The sequence below is a fragment of the Sminthopsis crassicaudata genome, chromosome X, assembly GCF_048593235.1.
Source record: "Sminthopsis crassicaudata isolate SCR6 chromosome X, ASM4859323v1, whole genome shotgun sequence".
NCBI classification, from domain to species: domain Eukaryota; kingdom Metazoa; phylum Chordata; class Mammalia; order Dasyuromorphia; family Dasyuridae; genus Sminthopsis; species Sminthopsis crassicaudata.
The window spans coordinates 78,329,646-78,350,960 of record NC_133623.1 but is presented as its reverse complement, the minus strand read 5'-3'; the positions used below and the strand labels follow the sequence as shown (position 1 = coordinate 78,350,960).

At 38.4% G+C, this 21,315-nt stretch overlaps 2 long non-coding RNA genes across 8 annotated transcripts in view; one reads left to right on the top strand and one right to left on the bottom strand.

The window, feature by feature from the left end:
- LOC141548776 (uncharacterized) overlaps positions 1-21,315 on the top strand; it is a 99,483-nt gene that overhangs the window by 33,704 nt on the left and 44,464 nt on the right. For 3 of the 7 annotated variants that reach the window (XR_012484054.1, XR_012484059.1, XR_012484057.1), the window contains one exon: positions 10,760-11,008. The exons of 1 other annotated variant lie outside the window; for it this stretch is intronic. This is a non-coding gene — a long non-coding RNA (uncharacterized LOC141548776). Of the gene's footprint in view, positions 1-2,325; positions 2,440-2,534; positions 2,880-10,759; positions 11,009-21,315 lie in introns of those variants that run through there. 3 more of the 7 variants (XR_012484055.1, XR_012484056.1, XR_012484058.1) reach the window with 2 other exon arrangements.
- Positions 235-2,393, bottom strand: LOC141548778 (uncharacterized). The gene is made up of 3 exons (XR_012484061.1): positions 2,314-2,393; positions 1,480-1,609; positions 235-1,388 (listed from the first exon to the last, which is right to left on the bottom strand). It is a non-coding gene; the product is annotated as an uncharacterized LOC141548778 (long non-coding RNA).

Below are 21,315 nucleotides of genomic sequence, written 5' to 3'. Positions count from 1 at the left end.
TGAATAGAGTGAGGAAAAAGGGGCCATTAAAGGAAGGAATTATGAGGAGGGAGAGAGAGTACTGCCTAAGTGGCCTTAGTCCTAGAAAGAACTTAGCAAAGATGGGTTTCCTAGGGAAGTAAAGGTGGGAATTCTGAGGGAGGATCCAAAGAGGAGCCAGATGGAATGCACCTGGCAGACCAGGTCCCAGACCTATCTAAAGGTATGCTAATCAATATCTGATTGGGTATGCTAATCAATATCAATATCTGAAAGGGTAGTTTAGAGATACCCAGAGGTTAGGGGATGGACAGTGGAGGCTGATAAAGAGCTCCTTTCTTTATTATTATTATTATTATTTTTTTTTTTCCTGAGGAAGTGTTAAGTGTCTGAGACCAGATTTGAACTCGGGTCCTCCTGAATTCAGTGCTGCTGCTCTATCCACTGCGCCACCTAGCTGCCCCAAGCTCCTTTCCTTATAATCATACTGTACAATCAGGATCGTCTGGGAATTGGTTCTACCTGATACTAGGCATTTGGGCTTCTACCTGACAGGGAATGAGAGTAGGTCCATAGCTGATGTATTCCAGAGATTGGGGACTGTAGTGAGCATGGCATTGCTATCACTGAACTTGCCAGGCTTTTCACATCTGCCCAGATCTATGTGACCCTAGGAAAGCCACTCCACTCTGGGCCTTGGTTTCCCCCACTGTCGGATAAAGGAAGATGGCTGATGCTGGAGATCTGGGATCCTGGGAATCTAGTGACTGGAAGGATGGCATCGAGAGAAATAGGGCATTTGGGGCCAGGGCAGGGTATGGAGGAAGGATCTCGGGCTGGAAGGCTTGCCTGGCGGAGGGCCTTCCATCCTCCTGGGGATGATGCATAGCTTCTGGGCTTGGTGGTGATGCTGTCTGAGTGATGCTGATGGTCTAGAGGTTAGTAGCTATAAGAGAGTTGTTAAGAATGCCCTTTAAATTGGCTGCAGGTTTAGAGTGAAAGAATTCACTCATTGCTGAATATTAGTTGCAAATGAAAGTTTATTGTTAGATGAAATCAGTTTACCCAGAGACTGACTTCTAGAGTGGCAGATCCATGGAAAATGGAGTTTTGCACTAGAATGCAGTTCTCAGTGGACAGAACGTCCTGGCAGCAAAGGAAGCTGCCGAGGTCCATCTGCGAAGACTTTAGTTGATGGAAGCTTATTATATTGGGTGTCTTGGTGGGGGCTGGGACAACCGGAGCAGATCAGAACCAGTGGGGGCTGGGACAGGCCAGATCTTCTATTGGGATTAACAATATTTCAAAGTGAGGCTTTTGACCAGGATTTGTAATTGAATCAAAGGCTCTGGCATCCGGGAAAGACAACTTGTCTGGGGAGGATACCTCAGCCAGCAGGGGCTGGGAATCTGAAAAGAATCACAGATCAATAGGAAATACAGTTTCTTAAAGGGACCACAACCCGCTTCAGTGGCTTCCCCATATCCTTGGGGGACTCACCTCTGATAGGGCTACTCTTCTCCCATCTCATTAGAAGAGCATGTTCATTGGTCTCCCCAGCTTCTTAGATCAGGGGGTAAGCTGGGAAACATTCTTTGAGCTGACCACTGGAATCTCTACCACATACCACCTGTAAGGATTGTGGGGGAGGGGCAGCAGGAAGTCAGTCACCTGAGGCCTCTGTGCCCTAGGCAAGCCTGAGAGCACAAACTGCTGAGAGACAAGGTGTGGTGGAGGGATTTGGCTTCTCTGGGAGTCCCCCAGAGCTCTCAAGTGTCCAGCCCCTAACCCTGCAGCTGGCTGACAAAGGGGCCTCCAGGGACTCTTGGATGGATGCCTGGGTCCCCTCAAGTGCTCTGAGAGATGCTCCTAATGGGCAGGGCAGCTTCCTACAGCCTGGGAGGACACATCAAGTCTCTTCCTCATTCAGGGAATTACCCAGCAGCAACCGCTGCCAGTGTCCCACAGCCTGGTCAGGAGCAGCTGGGGCTGCCAGGGCAGCCCCCGCTTTCTCCCCACCCCGGTTTCACCCTTGGAGAAAGGAGATGGAGAAGCACCCCTCCCCAGACCATCCCCTTCCTCCTCTGCTCAGGGATGTGTGTGTTAGCAATCCATGTCCCTGCAGGTTTGCAGATACTGCTGCTGAGCTCTTCTTCCCTTTTGGGGAGCTCAGGATTTTGCTGCCCTGGGACTTCCCTGTCAGGCCGAGTTTTCTCTAAAGGTGATGAGCCCGACCTCTCCCCTCGCTCCTTCTTTCCCTCCTCCCTCAGCTCTGGGGGAGGCCAGCCGAGCGTCCGCCCCGCCCCCCCCCTTCCGGCTCCAGAGCTGACTCACTTCCCTTTGTCTGATGTTTCCGGATCGGCCCCTCCCACTCTCTCCAGGATCAGCCCTGCTCTTCGCCCGCGGAGGAAGTTATTCCCGGTGCAGCTGGGACGGGATAGGGGACGAGGGCAGCCCTAGGTGCTCCTGACCTCCCTTACCCCTCCCTCTTTTACCCTCTCCCCTCGTTCTCTCCTTTCCTTCACCCTACCCTTTCCCTCCCCGGCTCCTTCCATTCCCCCTCTTTTTCCCATTCTCCATCTTGCCTCCCTTCCTTTTCCCTCTCTCTTTATTGCCTCTTTTCCTTTCCCCGCCTCCTCTCTCCTCCCCTTCCTCTCCTTTCCCGTACTCCTCCCTCCTCTTCCCAGTTTCCCTACCCTCCTTTACCACCCTCCCCTTAGCTGGCGGCTCCCCAAGGAGCCTACGTGTGCGTGCGTTGGGTGTATGTGTGCCCCACTCCCTCCTACTCTTCTACTCCCCTCCCCCCTTTCCTTACTCTTCCCCTCCGGTCTTAGCGGGTCTTAGTGCCCCTGGGAAAGGCGCTCTGCCGGGGAGAGGGAGGGTCGTGTGCGCGCGTGTAGGTAGGATCCTGTGTGCGGGTGTGTAGGTGTGTGTGCACACGGGTGCACTTGGGTGTGCGGGCTCCTCCTGTCGGAGCTGACCTGCCGGTCAGGAGAGAGGGGTCTTGGAATTAATGGAGTGGGCTGGAGGCTTCCTCTCTTTCTCCCTTCCTCCCGTCCTTGGCTTGGCCTTGGAGATACGGGAGAGGAGACTGTGCATGAACTCCCTTTCTCCTTTTCGTCTCCTTTGTTTGGCCACGTATAATTTCACGGTCTCCTTATTTTTGTTCAGGTTGCAGCTCCTGGTGAAGGGAGCATTTCCATGTATGTTGTAGGACAGAAAGAGGGGCCTGTCGGTGAATCTGCGGATCTCTATGATTTAGACTGAAAGGACAGGGCGTTTTCATTTGCAGTTCCCTCCTTATAAGAGATTTGGAGCATTTGGTCATAGGGCTCTTGATAGCTTAGATTTCTTCCTTTGAAAACTTCCAGTTCATATCTTTTGTTTGATCTCTTGAAGAATGCCTCTTAATGTTTAAAATTGAAATATGTTCCTTCTGTATCTTGCACATTCACCATTCATAGGAGAACTTTGCTGTTTTTCCTTACTCAACTGTTGCCCCTTTAATTCAGCCTAGATTTGTTTATTTAAAGTCATTTCAATAGAAGCAGATTTATCCGTTTTATTTTCTGTGATGCTCTTTGTCCTTTGTTCTGTCATGACCTCTTCCCTTATCCATAGATGTGAAAAATAATTTCCTCCTGCTCCTCTAATTTGCTAATGATTCCCCTTTTATAGCTAATTCCTGTAGCCATTAGTAGTTTTGTTTGAAATAGGTGGGAGATGTTGATCTATCAAACTTTTGCCAAATCGCTTTTCACTTATCCTTTCACTCTTTTATCATATAAGGTGTCCTCCCTTGCCCCACCCCTACTGCTATTTTTGGACTTTTGAAATCACCATGTTATTGTATTTGATCTGTTACACTGCATATGTAATCTTTTCCATCTATCAACTTCTCTATATTTAGCAAGTACTAATTGTTTTCATCCTCACAGGTTTATAGTATGAAATTTGCTACTTGTAAACACTAACCCAAACCCCTTTCATTCCTCTTCTGCCTCTCCATCATTATTCTTGAGATTGAGTCTTAATTTTTTCTTTCTTTCTTTTTTTTTTTTTTTTGGATATTTTCTTTTTCTTACATCACCATGCTAGCCCATGTATCCTTTCTTTCTGAGAGTCATGCTATGTGACAAAAAGTATTTTTTCTTTTAGGGAGGGGGAAAAAATCATTCTAACTGGTGGATGTAATAGGAAAACACCTGGAGATCTCTCACCTCCAGGAAAGGGTAGACTGAAGGTGTAGTTAGTCCCATTTGATCTTTAACATTTTGTTCCAGGTACTTTTAAAACTTTTTGTTGAATGAGCATTTTCCATTTAAATTGTTGTAGTTACCTTGTATGCTGTTTTCTTTATATTAACTTTTAAATACACATTTCTTCATGAATCATATTGAGAAAGAAAAATCAGAACAAAAGGGAAAACTAAGAGAGAAAAAAAAAACAGAAAAAAAAGTGAGCATAGCATGGGTTGAGTTACATCATTCTCTTTCTGGATATAGATCGTGTTTTTATTAACACTTATTGGGATTGCCTTGAATCACTGAACCACTGAGAAGAACCAAGTCTTTCATAGTTGATCATGGCACATTCTTGCTGTTAGTGTATTCCTAGTCCTTGTTTTGTTCAGCACCAGTTCTTTCAAATCTTTCCAGGCCTTTCTAAAGTCAGCTTGTTCATCATTTTTTACAGAACAATAACTAATATTCCATTACTTTCATATGCCATAACTTATTCAGCCATTCCCCAATTGATTCTTTACCACCAAAAAAAGAGCTGCTACAAACATTTTTGCACATGTATATATGCTGTGTTCTTGGCTCTACATATTTCCCTTTGCATCAATCCACAAAGAAACATTTCATATTTCTCCGTACTGACTACACCCATCATTTCTTAGAGCACAATAGTGTTCCATTCCATTTATGTATCACTCTTTCTTTAGCCATTTCCCAGTTGATATGCATGTACTTTGATTCTAATTCTTAGTTGGTACAAAAAGTGTTGTTATAAACATTTTGGAGCAAATTCAGACTTTTTTCTTCCTGATGGCTTCCTTGGGGTACTATCTCAGGAACGAAGTCTTTGTTTTAAAGGGTATGGGCATTTTTGTTACTTCCTTTGCATGATTGCAAATTACTTTCCAAAATGGTTATGCCAGTTTCATACTCCACCAACAACATATTAGCCATTTTTTGTTCTTTTTTGCCTATTTGCAAGGTGTAAGATGAACCTTCAGGATTATCTTCATTTGCATTTTTTAATGTAGTTGTGAATGGTTTGCAGTTTTTTTTTTTTTAAAGAATTGTTTGTTCATGCCTTTGAACCAATGACTTTTACATACACATATACACACGCACCCACCCCTCATTTATATATCTTGAATGTTAAACTCTTGTAAGATTAATCTAGATTCAAAAGGCATAGTCTTAGGGTGGGCAGAAGTTTATTACTGCCCAGAACCTTGATTTAAATGAGACATAAGGGAAGAGAAAATTCAAAAAAACCACAGTGGATGCCATAGCAATAAAGACACTATAACAAACAACATACATCCTCATCACTTTCAAGGAGGCACAAACATCTGAATTCCTTGGCTGGGAGAATCCATGATCACAGCTATTCCGAGTCTTGAATGAGAGGCATTGGTAGACAAGCTGTATAGTACTTCCTAGCCGAGTTCTTAAACTCCTTTTCTACTAAGGGGTTTTTATAGGCTAAATATGATATTAGGCTATGCTTGATATGTGACTCTTGAGATGTAGCAGCCTCCCAGGTACAGGGAGTACTCCATCACAAGAGGCCCATCAAGGAGAATATTTGTTCATTCTTTTAGGAGGACTGTGTTTACTCAAGGAACTGCTCAGATTTCCAGTGTAAACACAGGCCTGCAATAAAAGATGCTCATTAATATTTTTTTCTCCATTCAAGGAGCTTATATTTTAGTAAAATATATGTATTATTATTTTTAAGTTTATTAAAGTTTTTTATTTTCAAAACATATACATAGATAGTTTTCAACATTCACTCTTGCAAACCCTTGTGGTGCAGATTTTTTTTGCAAGTAATCCAATATTTGCTAAACATGTGCAATTCCTCTATAAATATTTCTACAGTTATGCTGCACATGAAAAATCAAATCAAAAAGTAAAAAAATTAGAAAGAAAACAAAATGCAAGCAAATAGCAGTTAGCACTTAGTACCATACTAAATTAGACAACCGAGTTAGCACCTAGTAAATAGGAACAAATAGCAACAAAAAAAGTGAAAATACTATATTGTGATCCACACACAGTTCTCTCTCTGGGTGCCGATGGTTTTCTCTATCACAAGACCATTGAAACTAGCCTGAATCACCTCACTGTTGAAAAAAGCCAGGTCTCTCAGAGTTGATCATTGTATATTCTTGTTGTTGCAGTGTTCTCTTAGTTCTACTCACTTCATTCAGCATCAGTTCATGTAAGTCCCCCCAGGCCTCTCTGAAATCATCCTGCTGATCATTTCTTATAGAACAGTAATATTCCATCACATTCATATGCCATAACTGATTCAGCCATTCTCCAATTGATGGTTTCCAGTTTCTAGCCACTACAAAAAGGGGTGCCACAAACATTTTTGCACATGTGGCTCCCTTTCCCTCCTCTAAGATCTCTTTGGGATATAAGCCCAGTAGAAACACTGCTGGGTCAAAGAGTATGCACAGTTTGATAGTTTTTTGAGCATAGTTCCAGATTGCTCTCCTGAATGGTTGGATCAATCCACAACTCCATCAATAATGTATTAGTGTTCCACTTTTCCCATATCCCCTCCAACATTCATCATTATCTTTTCCTGTCATTTTAGCCAATCTGAGAGGTATGTAGTAGAACCTCAGAGTTGTTTTAATTTGCATTTCTATGATCAATAGTGATTTAGAGCTTTTTTATATTACTAGAAATGGCTTCAATTTCTTCATCTGAAAATTATCTGTTCATATCCTTTGATCATTTATCAGTTAGAGAATGGCTTAAACTATAATACATTTGAGTCAATTCTCTATATATTTTAGAAATGTGGCCTTTATCAAGAAACCCTTGGATGCAAACAAATTTTCCCAGCTTACTGCTTCTTTCTAATCTTGTCTGCATTGGTTTTCTTTGTACAAAAACTTTTAATATCATCAAAATTATCCACTTTGCATTTCATAATGTCCTCTAATTCTTCTTTGGCCACAAATTCTTTCCTTCTCCACAGATCTGAGAGGTAGACTATCCCTTGTTCTCCTAAATTGTGTATAGTTTCACCTTTTGTTTCTAAATCATGAACCCATTTGGTCCTTATCTTGATATAAGGTGTTAGGTGAAGGTCAATGCTTGCTTGGGTTCTGCCATACTACTTTCCAATTTCCCCAGCAATTTTTGTCAAATAGTGAGTTCTTGCCCCAGGAGCTAAGGTCTTTGGGTTTATCAAACACTAGATTACTACACTGATTGACCACTCTATTTCTTAGCTAGTACCAAATGGTTTTGATGACCATTGCTTTATAATTTAGTTTTAGGTCTGGTACAGCTAGGCCACCTTCATTTGCATTTTTTTCATTAATTCCCTTGAAATTCTTGACCTTTTGTTCTTCTAGATGAATTTTGTTATTTTTTTTAGCTCTGTAAAATAATTTCTTGGGAGTTTGATTAGTATGGTATGGAATAAGTAGATTAATTTAGGTAAAATTATCATTTTTATTTTATTAGCTCAGGCTACCCAGTTGATTGGATCTGACTATTTGTGTGGAAAGTGTTTTGTTGTTTTGTTCCTATAGTTCCTGTCTTGGCAGATAGACTCCCAAATATTTTACGTCATCTATAGTTATTTTAAATGGAATTTCTCTTTGTATCTCTTGCTGCTGGACTTTGTTGATAACATATAGAAATGCTGATATTTTGTATGGATTTATTTTGTATCCTGCAATTTTGCTAAAGTTGTGAATTATTTCTAGAAGTTTTTTAGTTGATTCTCTAGGATTCTCTAAGTATGCCATCATATCATCTACAAAGAGTGATCATTTGGTTTCCCTTTTACCCATTCTAATTCTTTTGATCTTTTTCTTCTCTTATTGCCAAAGCTAACATTTCTAATACAATATTGAATAGCAATTGTGATAGTGGACAGTCTTATTTCATGCCTGATTTTATTGGGAATGATTTTAGTTTATCCCCATTAGATATGATGCCTACTGATGGTTTTAGATTGATGCTACTTATTGCTTAAAGGAAAATGCCATTTATTCCTATACTCTCTAGTATTTTTAATAGGAATGGGTACTGGATTTTGCCAAATGCTTTTTCTGTATCTGTTGAGATAATCATATGATTTCTGTTAGTTTGGTTATTGATATAGTCATTTTTGCTAATGGTTTGTCCTAATGTTGAACCAACCCTGCATTCCTGATATAAATCCTACTTGGTTATTGTGTATAATCCTGGGGATAATTTGTTATAATCTCTTTGCTACTGTTTAAGATTTTTGAAGCAATATTCATTAGGGAAATTGATCTTTAATTTTCTTTTCTCTGTTTTGACTCTACCTGGCTTAGGTATCAGCACCATATCTGTGTCATAAAAAGAATTTTTTCCCTATTTTTCCAAATAGTTTGTATAGTATTGGAATTAATTGTTCTTTAAATGTTTGGTAGAATTCACACATAACTTTATCTTGCCCTGGAGATTTGTTTTTAGGGAGTTGATTAATAGCTTGTTCAACGTGTTTTTCCAAAATGGAACTATTTAAGTAATATATTTCCTCTGTTAATCTGAGCAATTGATATTTTTTAAGTATTCATTCATTTCACTCAGATGATCAGATTTATTGGAATATAATTGGACAGAATATCTCCTAATTTCTGCTCTTCATTGGTAGAAAGTTCACCCTTTTCATTTTTCATACTAATAATTTGATTTTCTTCTTTCCTTTTTCTAATCAAATCAACTAAAGGTTTATCTATTTTGTTGGTATTTTCATAAAACCAGTTCACAGTTTTATTAGTTCTAGATGAATTTTGTTGTTTTTTTTTTTAGCTCTGTTAAAATAATTTCTTGGGAGTTTGATTAGTATGGTATGGAATAAGTAGATTAATTTAGGTAGAGTTATCATTTTTATTTTATTAGCTCAGGCTACCCATGAAGACTTGATATTGGAAATCTATAGCAAGGACATGTTTAGAAACTGGACAAAACTTGTTGTGGCTTTTGGAGTATAGTGAATTATGTAGAATACAAGCCTAACAAAAAAGTTATAGTTTTTACTTTCAGTTTTATTAATCTCCCCTTTTTGTTTCCAGAATTTTAAATTTGATTCTTAATTGGGTTTTTAATTTGTTCTTTTTTCTAGTTTTTTTAGTTGCATGCCCAATTCATTGATCTTCTGTTTCTCCAATTTATTTAAGTAAGCATCTACAGATATAAAACTTCCCCTAAGAACTGATTTGGCTGCATCCCATAAATTTTGGTATGCTGCTCATTATTATCATTCCCTTGGAAGAAATTATCAGTTGTGTCTATGATTTGTTGTTTTACCCTCTCATTCTTTAGTATCAGATTATTTAGTTTCCAATTAATTTGTGGTCTCTTTTTCTCTGGCCATTTATTTAATTTGCTTTCTTTTTTCTTTTTCTTTTTTTTGGCATCATGATCTGAGAAAGATGCATTTACTCTTTCTGCCTTTCTGCATCTGATTTTGAGGTTTTTATACCCTAATACATGGTTAGTTTTTGTGTAGGTTCCATGTACTACTGAGAAAAAAATTTGTTACTTTCTGTCTCCATTCAGTTTTCTCAAAGGTCTAGCATGCTTAATTTTTCTAAAATTCTATTTACCTCCTTAATTTCTTTCTCATATATTTTATGGTTTGATTTGTCAAGTTTTTGAAAGAGCAAGGTTGGTATCCCCCACTAGCGTAGTTTTGCTGTCTATTTCTTCTTGCAACTCTCTTAACTTCTCTCTTAGGAATTTAGATGCTATACCACTTGGTGCATATATGCATATATGTTTAGTATTCGTTGTCTATGGCACCATTTAAAAAATGTAGTTTCTTTCCTTATTAGATCTATTTTTGCTTTTGTTTTATCTGAGATCAGGATAGCTACCTCTGCTTTTCTCCTCTCCTCTCCTCCCCTCCTCTCCTTCCCTCCCTTCCCTCTTCTCCCCTCCCCTCCTCTCTTTAAATGTGATTCATGTAAACAACATCTTGTAGGATTCTGCCTTTTAATCCAGTTTGCTATCTACTTCTGTTTTATGGGAGAGTTCATCCCATTCACATTCACACTTAAAATTACTACTTCTGTGTTATTGACTAGAACTTTGAACTTGAAACAAGGATTCTTGCAAGGTGTTAAGTCAGTGGAATTGATGAGACAATGGTTGTCTAGTTTAGCATGGTGGTTAATCGTTCTCTATGTTCAGCATGATTGATTTAATCTTACAACAAATAATGGTTTCCTAATGATAATAATGATTGTTTATACTCAGTGTAGAGTAGACTTATATAAGTGGGCACTAAGAACCAGATTCATTGAGAGCCTTAGAAGACAGATTCATTCCATCTTCATCAGCTTTGTGATGGCTGGCCTGGCCTCCTGTACTTCTCTACTGAAACCAAGACTCCAGAAGGCCTTTAAGAAAGCTAGTTCAGGCCCCAGGAAAGGAGACAAGATTGTGAGGGAGACAAGATTGTGAAGGAGATAATAAAGGATTTGGACTTTAGCACCTGGTTATTACTTTTTTTTTTTTTTTTTTTTTTTTTTGAGGCTGGGATTAAGTGACTTGCCCAGGGTCACACAGCTAGGAAGTGTTAAGTGTCCAAGACCAGATTTGAACGCGGGTCCTCCTGAATTCAAGGCTGGTGCTCTATCCACTGTGCTACCTAGCTGCCCCATGGTTATTACTGAACTGAATCGAAAGCTGCTCCAAGACCTTCAGGAAAACCCACCAAGAACCTTACATTTTGGCATCCGAACGTGGTACTAAGGACCTACATCTGTGACCCAGAAATTAGGGTAAGTACAAAAACAGACAAGAAGGAAAATTTTGCTATATTATCTTATGTTAAGATGGTATTAGAGAAATTTTAATAATGAAATTTTAACCCCTAGTGATTGGAAATCTATAGCAAGGACATCTTTAGAGCCTGGACAAAACTTGTTGTGGCTTTTGGAGTATAGTGAATTATGTAGAATACAAGCCTAACAAAATAGGCAAACTGGAGTTAATATACAAATCACCTTTGATCAACTACCAGGTAAAGGTCAATGTGCAGATGCTTCAGTACAGATTAATTATTTTTTGATAGCTTATGAGCAAATTGCTGCTGCTATCAAAGCATGGGCCTCCCTCCCAGGAAAAAAAGATAGAGGGGAAGCCTTCACGAAAATAGAGCAAGGTTCAAATGAACCCTTTGCTGATTTTGTGGGACATCTGCAGATAGCTGTCATACGAGCAATTGGAGAAAATCCAGCTACAGGAATAATGATCAAACAACTTGCTAAAGAAAATGCTAATGAGGTTTGTAGAAAAATTATATGGGGACTACACAAAGATGCTCCTTTGGAGGAGATCATAAGATGCTGTGTTATACCCAGGCTATGATGCAGAACATTGGAAGACAGGGTCCCTCTTGGCAAGGGACTCCCAGAGAGACTCGTTGATGCTTTCAGTGTGGTAAAGTAGGGCATTTGAAAGCTCAGTGTAGGCACAGAGATAGAATGAGAAGACAGGATGAGAGAACAAGACCCAAAACCCTATGTTCAAAATGCAATAAGGGGTTCCACTGGGCCTCAGAATGTAGACTGACCCAGGGAAATGAGAGATGGGGACCAGCTCCAAGACCTCAAACAAAAAACAGGTGAGGCATGATAGCAGCTGGGTCTAAAGACCCAGAGAGTCTTTAGAAGTTCAGGACTCTGATATGATCAATCAGTATAGAAGCAATCAGATGGGAGAAAGGGATTACAATTGGGGAGAATACAGGGTTTTTAACTTAACAGAAGGGCAGTGTCCAGTGCGAGCAGCTCCAATGTAATTGCCAAGTCATGTGGAGAAATTCAGAAAGTGGTGAATGGAAGGGACTAGATAGGTTAACTGCTTGGGAGAAAGGGTTTGCTTGTCTCTCTGTAGATGGAGAAGGAATCAGATGGGTGGCAATGAGCACCTTGAGAGAGACAGAAAATGAGAAAAACCTCAAAACCAAGGAGAAGACCTAAAAAACATCTGACACTGAAAGAGCATGGCTGATAATAAGACTGTTACAGAATTTCAAAACCCGCATGAATCATTGGATTCCCTGAGACATAAGACTGTTACAGAACTTCAAAACCAGCAGGAATCATTGGATTCCCAGACAATAGATTGGTAATGGACAATAGATTGGTTTTGGACTATTTCTAGGACTTATGGATATGTATAATTCCTCATGTTGACTCATGTTATTTGTTACATCACTACTAGCCTGTATTATATTGCTATATGCTTATGTAATAACTCCCATGTTGATGGACTTATATATACCTGTTTCAAGTGAGATCCTTCAGAAACCCAATAATCTGGTTTGATTCACCATTTTCCTTTGGTTTTCATCTCCCTTCCTGAGATGTCAAGGAGGGCGTGATCACCTCCTTTTTGGATGTTTTTACCCCTTTTTTGAGGAGTCAGGGAAGGTGTGATCACCTCCTTTTTGGGGTTCTCACCTCCTTGAGAAGTCAGGGAGAGCATGACCACCTATGTTCTAAAACAAAAGAAATTGGGAGATGTTATGGGCCACAACTCTAAACCTGAAACAAGGATTCTTACAAGGTGTTAATTCAGTGGAATTGATGAGACAATGGTTATCTCATTTAATATGGTGATTAATAGTTCTCTAAATTCAGTATGATTGATTTAATCTTACAACAAATTATGATTTCCTAGTGATATAATGTTTGGTTTATAATCAGTGTAGAGCATATAAAGCTGTGACAAACTCAGCCAGAGTCAGAGCCAGAGAGAGACCCAGAGAGCTTGGAGACAGAGCCAGAGAAGACAAGAGGACTGGAGGCAAGAGCTCAAGCTCTTGGAGCCAAGGAGAGCCAGATTCATTTATCCCGTCTCACACCATCTTGGTGGCAGGGCTGTCCTACTTAGCTTCTCCATTGAAACCATGACTCCAGAAGGTCTCTAAGAAAGCTAGCCTGGGCCCCAGGAAAGGAGACAAGATTGTGAAGGAGATAATAAAGAATTTGGACTTTAATACCTGGCTATTCTTGTGGTTATTACTGAACTGACCACCAGGAAAATCCACCAAGAACCTTATATTTCTGCATTTCCTACCATCTTATTTTATCCAAATTCTACTTTTCTCTTTCCTTTCCCCCTTTTCCTCCTTTCCAGTGTTTTACTTCTGACCACCACCTCCCTCCCCTTTTACAGCTTCTTCTCCCTTTCCCCTTCTACTTCTGTGCCTGATATTCTTTTTTTTGAGCCAAATCTGATGAGGATCAGATAATGCTCATCTCTCTCCCTTCTTTCCTTCAATTGTAATAAGTCTCTTTTTGCCTCTTCATGAGATGCAATTTTTCCCCATTTTGCCTCCCCTTTCCTCTTCTAATAGTATAATCTTTTCCACCCCTAGTTTCTTTTTTATATCATCACAATAAAGTCAAATTATACCTACACCCTCTAAGTATATCCCTAACAAAGATACAGTTCTCAAGAGTTAAACATATCATCTTTCCATATAGGGATGTAAACTTTAACTTTAAATTTTTTCTTTTTTTCTTTTTTGCCTTTTTATGCTTCCCTTGACTTCTGTATTTGAAGGTCACATTTTCTGTTTAGCTCTGCTCTTTTCATCAAAATAAATGAAATTCACTTATTTCATTGAATGTCCATTTTTTTTTTCCCTGAAAAAGATATCCAGCTTTGCTGGATAGTTGGTTATTCCTGGCTGTAATCCAAGCTCCTTTGCCCTTCAGAATATAATTTTTCAGGCCTTTTGATTCTTTAAAGTGGAAGTTGTTAGGTCCTGGGTAATCTTCCTTGACATTTGAATTGTTTTTTTCTGGCTGCTTGCAGTATTTTCTCCTTGGTCTGATAATTCTGAAATTTAGCCATGATGTTCCTTGGAGTTTTCATTTTGGAGTCTCTTTCAGAAGGAGATTGGTGAAATCTTTCAATGGCTATTTTGTCCTCTGGTTCTTGGATATCAAGCAGTTTTCCTTGATGATTTCTTGAAAGATGTTGTCTAGGCTGGTGTTTTTTTTTTTTTTTTTTTTCATCATAGTTTTCAGGTACTCCAATAATTCTTAGATTGTCCCCCTGGTTCTGTTTTTTACAGGTCAGTTGTTTTTCAATGAGGTATTTTATATTTTTTTCTATTTCTCTATCTTTTTTTTTTTTTTTGGTTTTGTTTGACTGTTTCTTGAAGTTTCATTGAGTCATTCACTTCCATTTTTTCAATTCTAGTTTTTAGTGAATTATTTTCATCAGTTAGTTTTTCTTTTAATCTCCTTTTGTATTTGGCTAGTTGAACTTTTAAATGAGTTATTTTGTTCATTTAATTTTTTTCCATTTCACAAATTCTGTTTTTTAAGGAGTTGTTTTCAGCTTCCATTTTATCAAATCTATTTAGTAAGGAATTATATGCTTTTTCCATTTCACTAAGTTTATATTTTAAAGAGTTTTATTCAGATAACTTCTGTTTATCCTTTTCCAAGCCCTCTTGCAAAGTTTTAATTTCCTTTCCCCATTTTTCTTCTAACTCTCTTTTAAGATCCTTTTTGAATTCTTCCAAGAGAGTTTTGTGAGATGGAGACCAACACATCTAGAGAAATTTTGCCTTTAGTGCCCTCAGGGTTTGAGGTCTGTTCTTCCCTGTCTCCATAAAAGCTATCTATGGTCAGACATCTTTTTACATTTGTGCTTATTTTTAAAGGTTGAGGGCTGCTGTTTGTCAGGGTCATTAGATGCTGATTCTACAATATCACAAATCAAGCCCCAGTAGGAAAAGGCAGTTGTGGGAACAGCATTCGGCCCTTCCTTCTGTAATTTATCATTTAGGTCTCTGCCTACTTTCAGCCACTTCTAGGGATGAATCTCTGGTCCGTTCTGGTCCGAAACCAAGGACAAGTTTCATTTATAAAAAGAAACTACCTAACTAAATCTTTTTTCTTTACTCTAACCCCTCTTTCTCTGAGGGATGCTTTAAGGTCCTTTATAAAAACCTGCTCTTTAAATAACTTATGGCCCATTTCTATGAGATGGACGATTCAAAACTTACCAAGGACTGGAACTCTCATGAGAGGTGAAAGTGGTCCTTCTTCTAATGGGGGTAGTGATGACTTCTCTGGGAGGGGTCCGTCTGGCAAGGGTCCGTACCTTGAGCCCCACGTTGGGCGCCACCTGTCCTGGTCCAGCGGGACTCAGTTATTTGGGGAGTCGAGGGGAATCCAGCCTGAAAGAGAAACGGGTGAGAAAGAAGAGCGAGACCAAGCAGATTCTAGTCAAGGTCTCAGTTTATTGCTCTTGGGGTACAGCCTATATAGCAAAAAGCATGAGAAAGAGAAGTAGGGTTGGGCCTGGGAAAGGAACATGGGAATGGCTGGTTCAATGAGCAGGAACAGTATACAATGTTGGAATATTCTATGGTTGGCCGATTCTCGAAACTATTTGTCTGAGGGTAAGGCCCACTTAGGGGGGAGAGACACCTGGGCAGGACCACTTAGGGGGGAGAGACACCTGGGCTGAAGCCCTTGGCTCCCAACATCTTTTTTTATATTATAAGTGTAAAACCAAATTATACATGTGTTCTTTATGTATATTCATAACAGAAATATAGTTCCCAGGATTTCTTTTTACTTTTTTATGTTTTTCTTGAGTCCTATATTTGGAGATCAAACTTTTTGTTTAGTTCTAGTTTGTTCATCAAGAATAGATGGAATTCACCTATTTCATTGAATGTCCATCTTCTTCCCTGGAAAAAAATGCTTATTTTGGCTGGGTAAGTTATTCTTGGCTGCATACCAAGTTCCTTAACCTTTTGGGATATCATATTCCAGGCCCTTTGATCTTTTAAAGTGGAAGCAGCTAGATCCTAAGTGATTCTTATTGTGGCTCCTCTATATTTGAATTTTTTTTTTTTTCTAGCTTCTTGTAGTATTTTTTTCCTTGGTCTGATAGTTCTGGAATTTAGCTGTAACATGCTCTCCTGGCAGTTACTATTACCAGTCTGTCCTAGGCCCAACAGAGTATCTTTGACCACTGACCTTTGCAGTGTCATCTCTACCCAGCTCTCCTCCTCTGAGGCCTTCAAAGGTCTCTGGCCACGATTTCTTGAATGGTAGTTTAATAACCGATAGCACGCTCAAGAACAGCCACGTGTAATCTTAAAAGCCTTTATTATACCTGCTCACATAATGCCCTGACCTGTTAACTCCCTAGTGAACACCTGGTCTGAACATCCACTTGTTCACTATCAAACTCCTTACCTCTCTCGGCTATCCATCAGCTTGGCTCAGCTACCCCAGGCTAGGGAGCCAGGTTAAAGAGAGCGACTTGTTGCCTGCAGTGGGCTTATAAAGGTCCTGTGAGGTCACACACACAGCCAACCAGCCGTCACCCATTATGAAGCTATCTCAATATGGCTAGGATCCCACCCACAGGGTAGTCCTATATCCACAGAGATTACTTCTGGACTACTCAATCTCCTGTTGCACCAGGGCAGCCCATTTAAAGGATCCTTACATTTAGCCATAATATTTCTTGAAGTTTTGATTTTGGGGTCTCTTTCAGTAGGTGATCGATGAATTCTTTCAATGTCTATTTTACCCTCTGTTTCTGTAACATCTGAGCAGTTCTCTGTGATGATTTCCTGGAAAAAAGTGTCTAGGCTCTTTTTTTCATCCTAATTTTCAGGAAGTCCAATCATTCTCAGATTATCTCTCCTAGATCTATTTTCCAGGTCTGTTGTTTTCCCAAGTAAGTATTTAACATTTTTTTCCATTGTTTCATTTTTTTGGTTTTGTTTGACTGATTCTTGGTGTCTCCTCGAGTCATTCATTTCCATTTGTTCAATTCTAATTTTTAATAAATTATTTTCTTCACTTACTTTTTTATTTCTTTTTGTAATTGTCCATTGAGTTTTTAAGTGAGTTATTTTGTTCCATGGACTTTTTTTCCCATTTCACCAATTTTATTTTTTAGAGAGCTATTTTCTTTTTTCAATTCACTAATTCTATTTTCCTTGGAATTGTATACCTTTTCCAATTCACTAATTCTGTTTTTCAGGGATTTGATTTCTTTATCCACTCTATCTTTAAATGAATGGGATGCCTTATCCAGACCCAAGCTTTCCTTTCCTTTCCCCATTTTTCTGCTAGCTCTCTTGTAAGAGCCTTTTAAATTTCTTCTATGAGAGTCTTGTGTGGTAAGGACCAGATAATATCCCCCTTTGGGGAGGATTCATCTGGAGACACTCTGTTTTTAGTCTCCTTAGGGTTTGAAGTTTGCTCTTTATCTGTATAGAAGCTATCTATATAGAGTTTGCTTTAATTTTTTGCTCTTTTTGACAAAAAAGAATCAAAGAAAACAAACAAACAAAAAAAGCAAATGTAGTCTGCTTTTTGGGTAGTATGGTATTACCAAGCTTCCTCTACAGACTACAGGAGGTAGCAATGAGGCAGCAGTGAAACAACAATGGCTGTGCTGCATGCACAGCAGCCACTCTGAAAGCATGCTATGTCACTCTTGAGTTTTGGGTGGGTGTGGTCAGGTCCCCAGAGACCCTAGTGTTTCAGGATTGAGGTCTTTACCCCCTGTGTTTATGGTTTCTCTGCTGATGTATTATTGGCTTGCTTCCAGGACAAAGAAGTTCACACTGGGTAATGTTCTCCCCGCAAATTTTCTAATGGCTCCTTTCCAGTCTGCTCAGTGTAAGCTGCCTTCCATGCTCTTGCTGCCTGTAGTTTGCTCCATGTCTAACCATCCCGATCCATGAGCAAAAACAGACTTTTTCTGGAAAATTTCAAGGATATCTTCTGTTGGTAATGTATTCGTAGGTTTTTTCAGTCATGCACTAATTCCAAAGCCATATCATGAAAAAAATTATTCTGATGGCAAGAAAGAGCTTAGATAGATGCGTGTGTCCTCTCTGCCATCTTGGCCAGAAGTCCTGGTTCAGCCATTCTATATAGTGATTTGGAACTATGCCCAAAAGGACATGAAAAAAAGGGGGACATAAATCATGCATACCTAGCAATACCACCTAGTAATACCAAATACTAAGTCTATCTCAAAAGAGATAAAAAAAAAAAAAAAAAAAAGGAAAGGACCCTGTGTGTACAGAAGGACTTTATGGCAGCTCTTTTCTGGTGGCAAAGAATTAGAAGTTGAAGGGATGCCCATTGGTTGGGGAACATTACATTGTGGTATGTAATTATATTAGAACACTTTTGTGCTGTTAAAAGTGATGAGCAGGATGCTCTCAGAAAAACCTGGAAAAAATTCCATGAGCTGATTCAAAGTGACATATATTGTGTGCAAAATAACAGAAATATTGTAAAATGTTCAATTATGAATGACATACCTATTCTCAGCAATATAGTGATCCAAGACAACTCTGTAGGATTTAGGATGAAAAATGCTATCCATACACACAGAAAAAACTGTCTCTGAATGCAATTTGAAGCATACTTTTTTTTTTTTTTTAAATAATTGTTGCAACTGCATTAGCACCCTGGATACCTTAGAATCTGCTGGAATCAGGATAAGCAAAAGTCTTTATTCTTGGTCTTTGGTGGTAGAAGTGAAGAGAGTGGAAGTGTAGGATCTCTGCAACCTCATCTCTTTGTTTCTCTTGCAGAAGTGACCCTGGCTAGTCTCATTGTACCTCCTAGTCCCTCCCACAATTCTCTGCTTACACCAAATGATTGGACCAGCACAGGATAGTGGGAAGGGCCATTTTCCAAGCATATTCTTATGGAATATTGTCCAATCAGTAATTAGCCTCAAGTGCTCAATTGTCCAACCGCAGCATTGATTCAAAGAGTTGAAACCTTTACAAATAATAGTGTTTCATTTTCAAAATACATATAGTTTTCAACATTCACGCTTGCAAAACCTTGTGTTCCAAATTTTCCTCCCTCTCTTCCCCTCTCCTAGACAGCGAGTAATCCAATATAGGTCAAACATGTGCAATTCTTCTAAACATATTTACACATTTGTCATGAAGCATACTTTTTTAAAAACTTAATTTTTCTTCAGGGTTTGTGTGTATGTGTGTGGGTGTGTGTCTTTTCTTCCATAACATGACTGTAATGAAAATGTTTTGTGTAATCACACATGTATAACTTATATTGAATTGCTTGCATTCCCAAAGGAGGGGAGGGAAAGAATCTGGAGGTCAGAGTTTTAAAAATGAATGTTAAAAATTGTTTTTATATGTAATTGGGGAAAATACAAAATAAATTTTTAAAATTACTTAAATACAAACAAAACAAAACAAAACAAAACAAAGTACATTGCCATGTACAAGAGAAGAATGTAAGAGGGGATTAAATATAAAGCAATAAATTTCCATTTCAAGAAAGCCTATTTAATAAATACTACACATTGTTTTCCAAGCTACCCAGCTTTTCTTTGCTTCCTTGTAAGTTTTCTTGTGTTTCTGCTGTTCACTTTTTCCTTTATTTTTTCTTCTCCTTCACTTCCCCACCCTAAAGAAGGTACAATTAAGCATTGCTATATATAGTATACATAAATGTCTATAAACATATACATGTATATATATATATAAGACTGTACTATGCATATTTCTATTTGTGATCTCTTTCTTCCAAAGTAGATAGCATCTTCCTACATAGGTCCTAGTCTTCCCATGTTTTTTTTTTTTTTAATAAATCAAAATCAGTCAGCTCATCTTTTCATATACTACAACAATATTTCATCACAATCATGACCTATCTGAGAGATGGCTGTAAAAGTTTTCCCCAGTTTTCTTCATTTCTTCTATTCTTGGCTACATTGGTTTTATTTGTAGAATTTTAATTTAAAGTAATAAAAATTATACATTTTATACTTCAACAATGCTCTCCCCTTATATCACAGTTTAAGTTGTGATACTGCTGAATCTTCTTCCTATATATCTATACCCCTTGGTTTCTTCGAAATTCCTGAGCTTTTGTTTTTCCAAATGATCTTTGCTATTATTTTTTCTACCTCAGTGAATTAATTTTTAGTAACTTAATTGGGATGGCATTGAAAAAATAGATTAGCTAGGTAAAATTATCACTTTTTTATTATATTGGATTTACTCACCCATGAACAATAAGTATTGTTTCAGTTATTTAGATTTTATTATATAATAAAATATGAAAAATGTTTTATGCTTATAGTTTATATAGTTACTGTGTCTATTTTGGCCTGTATACTCTCAAGTATTTTTTACTGTATGTTTATTTTACATGGTCTAAGACAAAGTTAAATAATATTGCTGAAACAGGATATTTTTCATTTTTTGAGTAAGTCTATTTAATTTTGTATGAGATCATGATTACTACTTCTGCCTTTTTGTGTATTAAATTCTACTCCTGCCCTCTATTTTATCTTTGTGTGTAGCTCTGATTTTTATTGCGTTTCCTGGAAGCAGTTGTTGAATTCAGATTTTTAATGTGCTATCCGTTTCTATTTTATGGATAAATATTCATCTCATTCACATCCTAAGCTATAATTACTTGTGTATTTTCCTTCTTCCTATATTTCCTTCTCACCCCATTTACCATATCTTTCCACACTCCTCTAATTTACTTTTGTCTCCTATCTTGCCTTCCTATTCCTTAACCAACCCAATCTTCTAAGAGTCCTTCCCTTGTCCTCTTCCCCCACCCCATTCCCTTGCTTTCTTTATGAATTCAAAAGTCTTTTATATGCTTCTAGATATATACATAGTTTCCTATTTAACCCATTCCCAATGAAGGTAAGATTCCAGCATTTCCTGCCCTCCATGCTTTTTCTGTATCATTTCTTTTATGCCTTATTCACATGAAATAAGTACCCATTTTAAATCTCTCCCTACACATTATTTTTTTTAGAATCACCCCATCATACACAGCTCAGCCCAAACCTTTCTTTCAAGTTATCCAAATAATGATGCCAGTCATTCAAGTACTAACAACATTTTCACATATAATGAGTCTGTATTGAGCCCCTTATCATTTCTCTTTACTGTTTCACATTATTAAGAGTTGTGGGGAGAGGTTTATTAAATATAATACCAGTAACAAAGATGAAGCATGTGCCCCCACATACACAGGTGATGTCTCTGACTCAGCAACAGTAA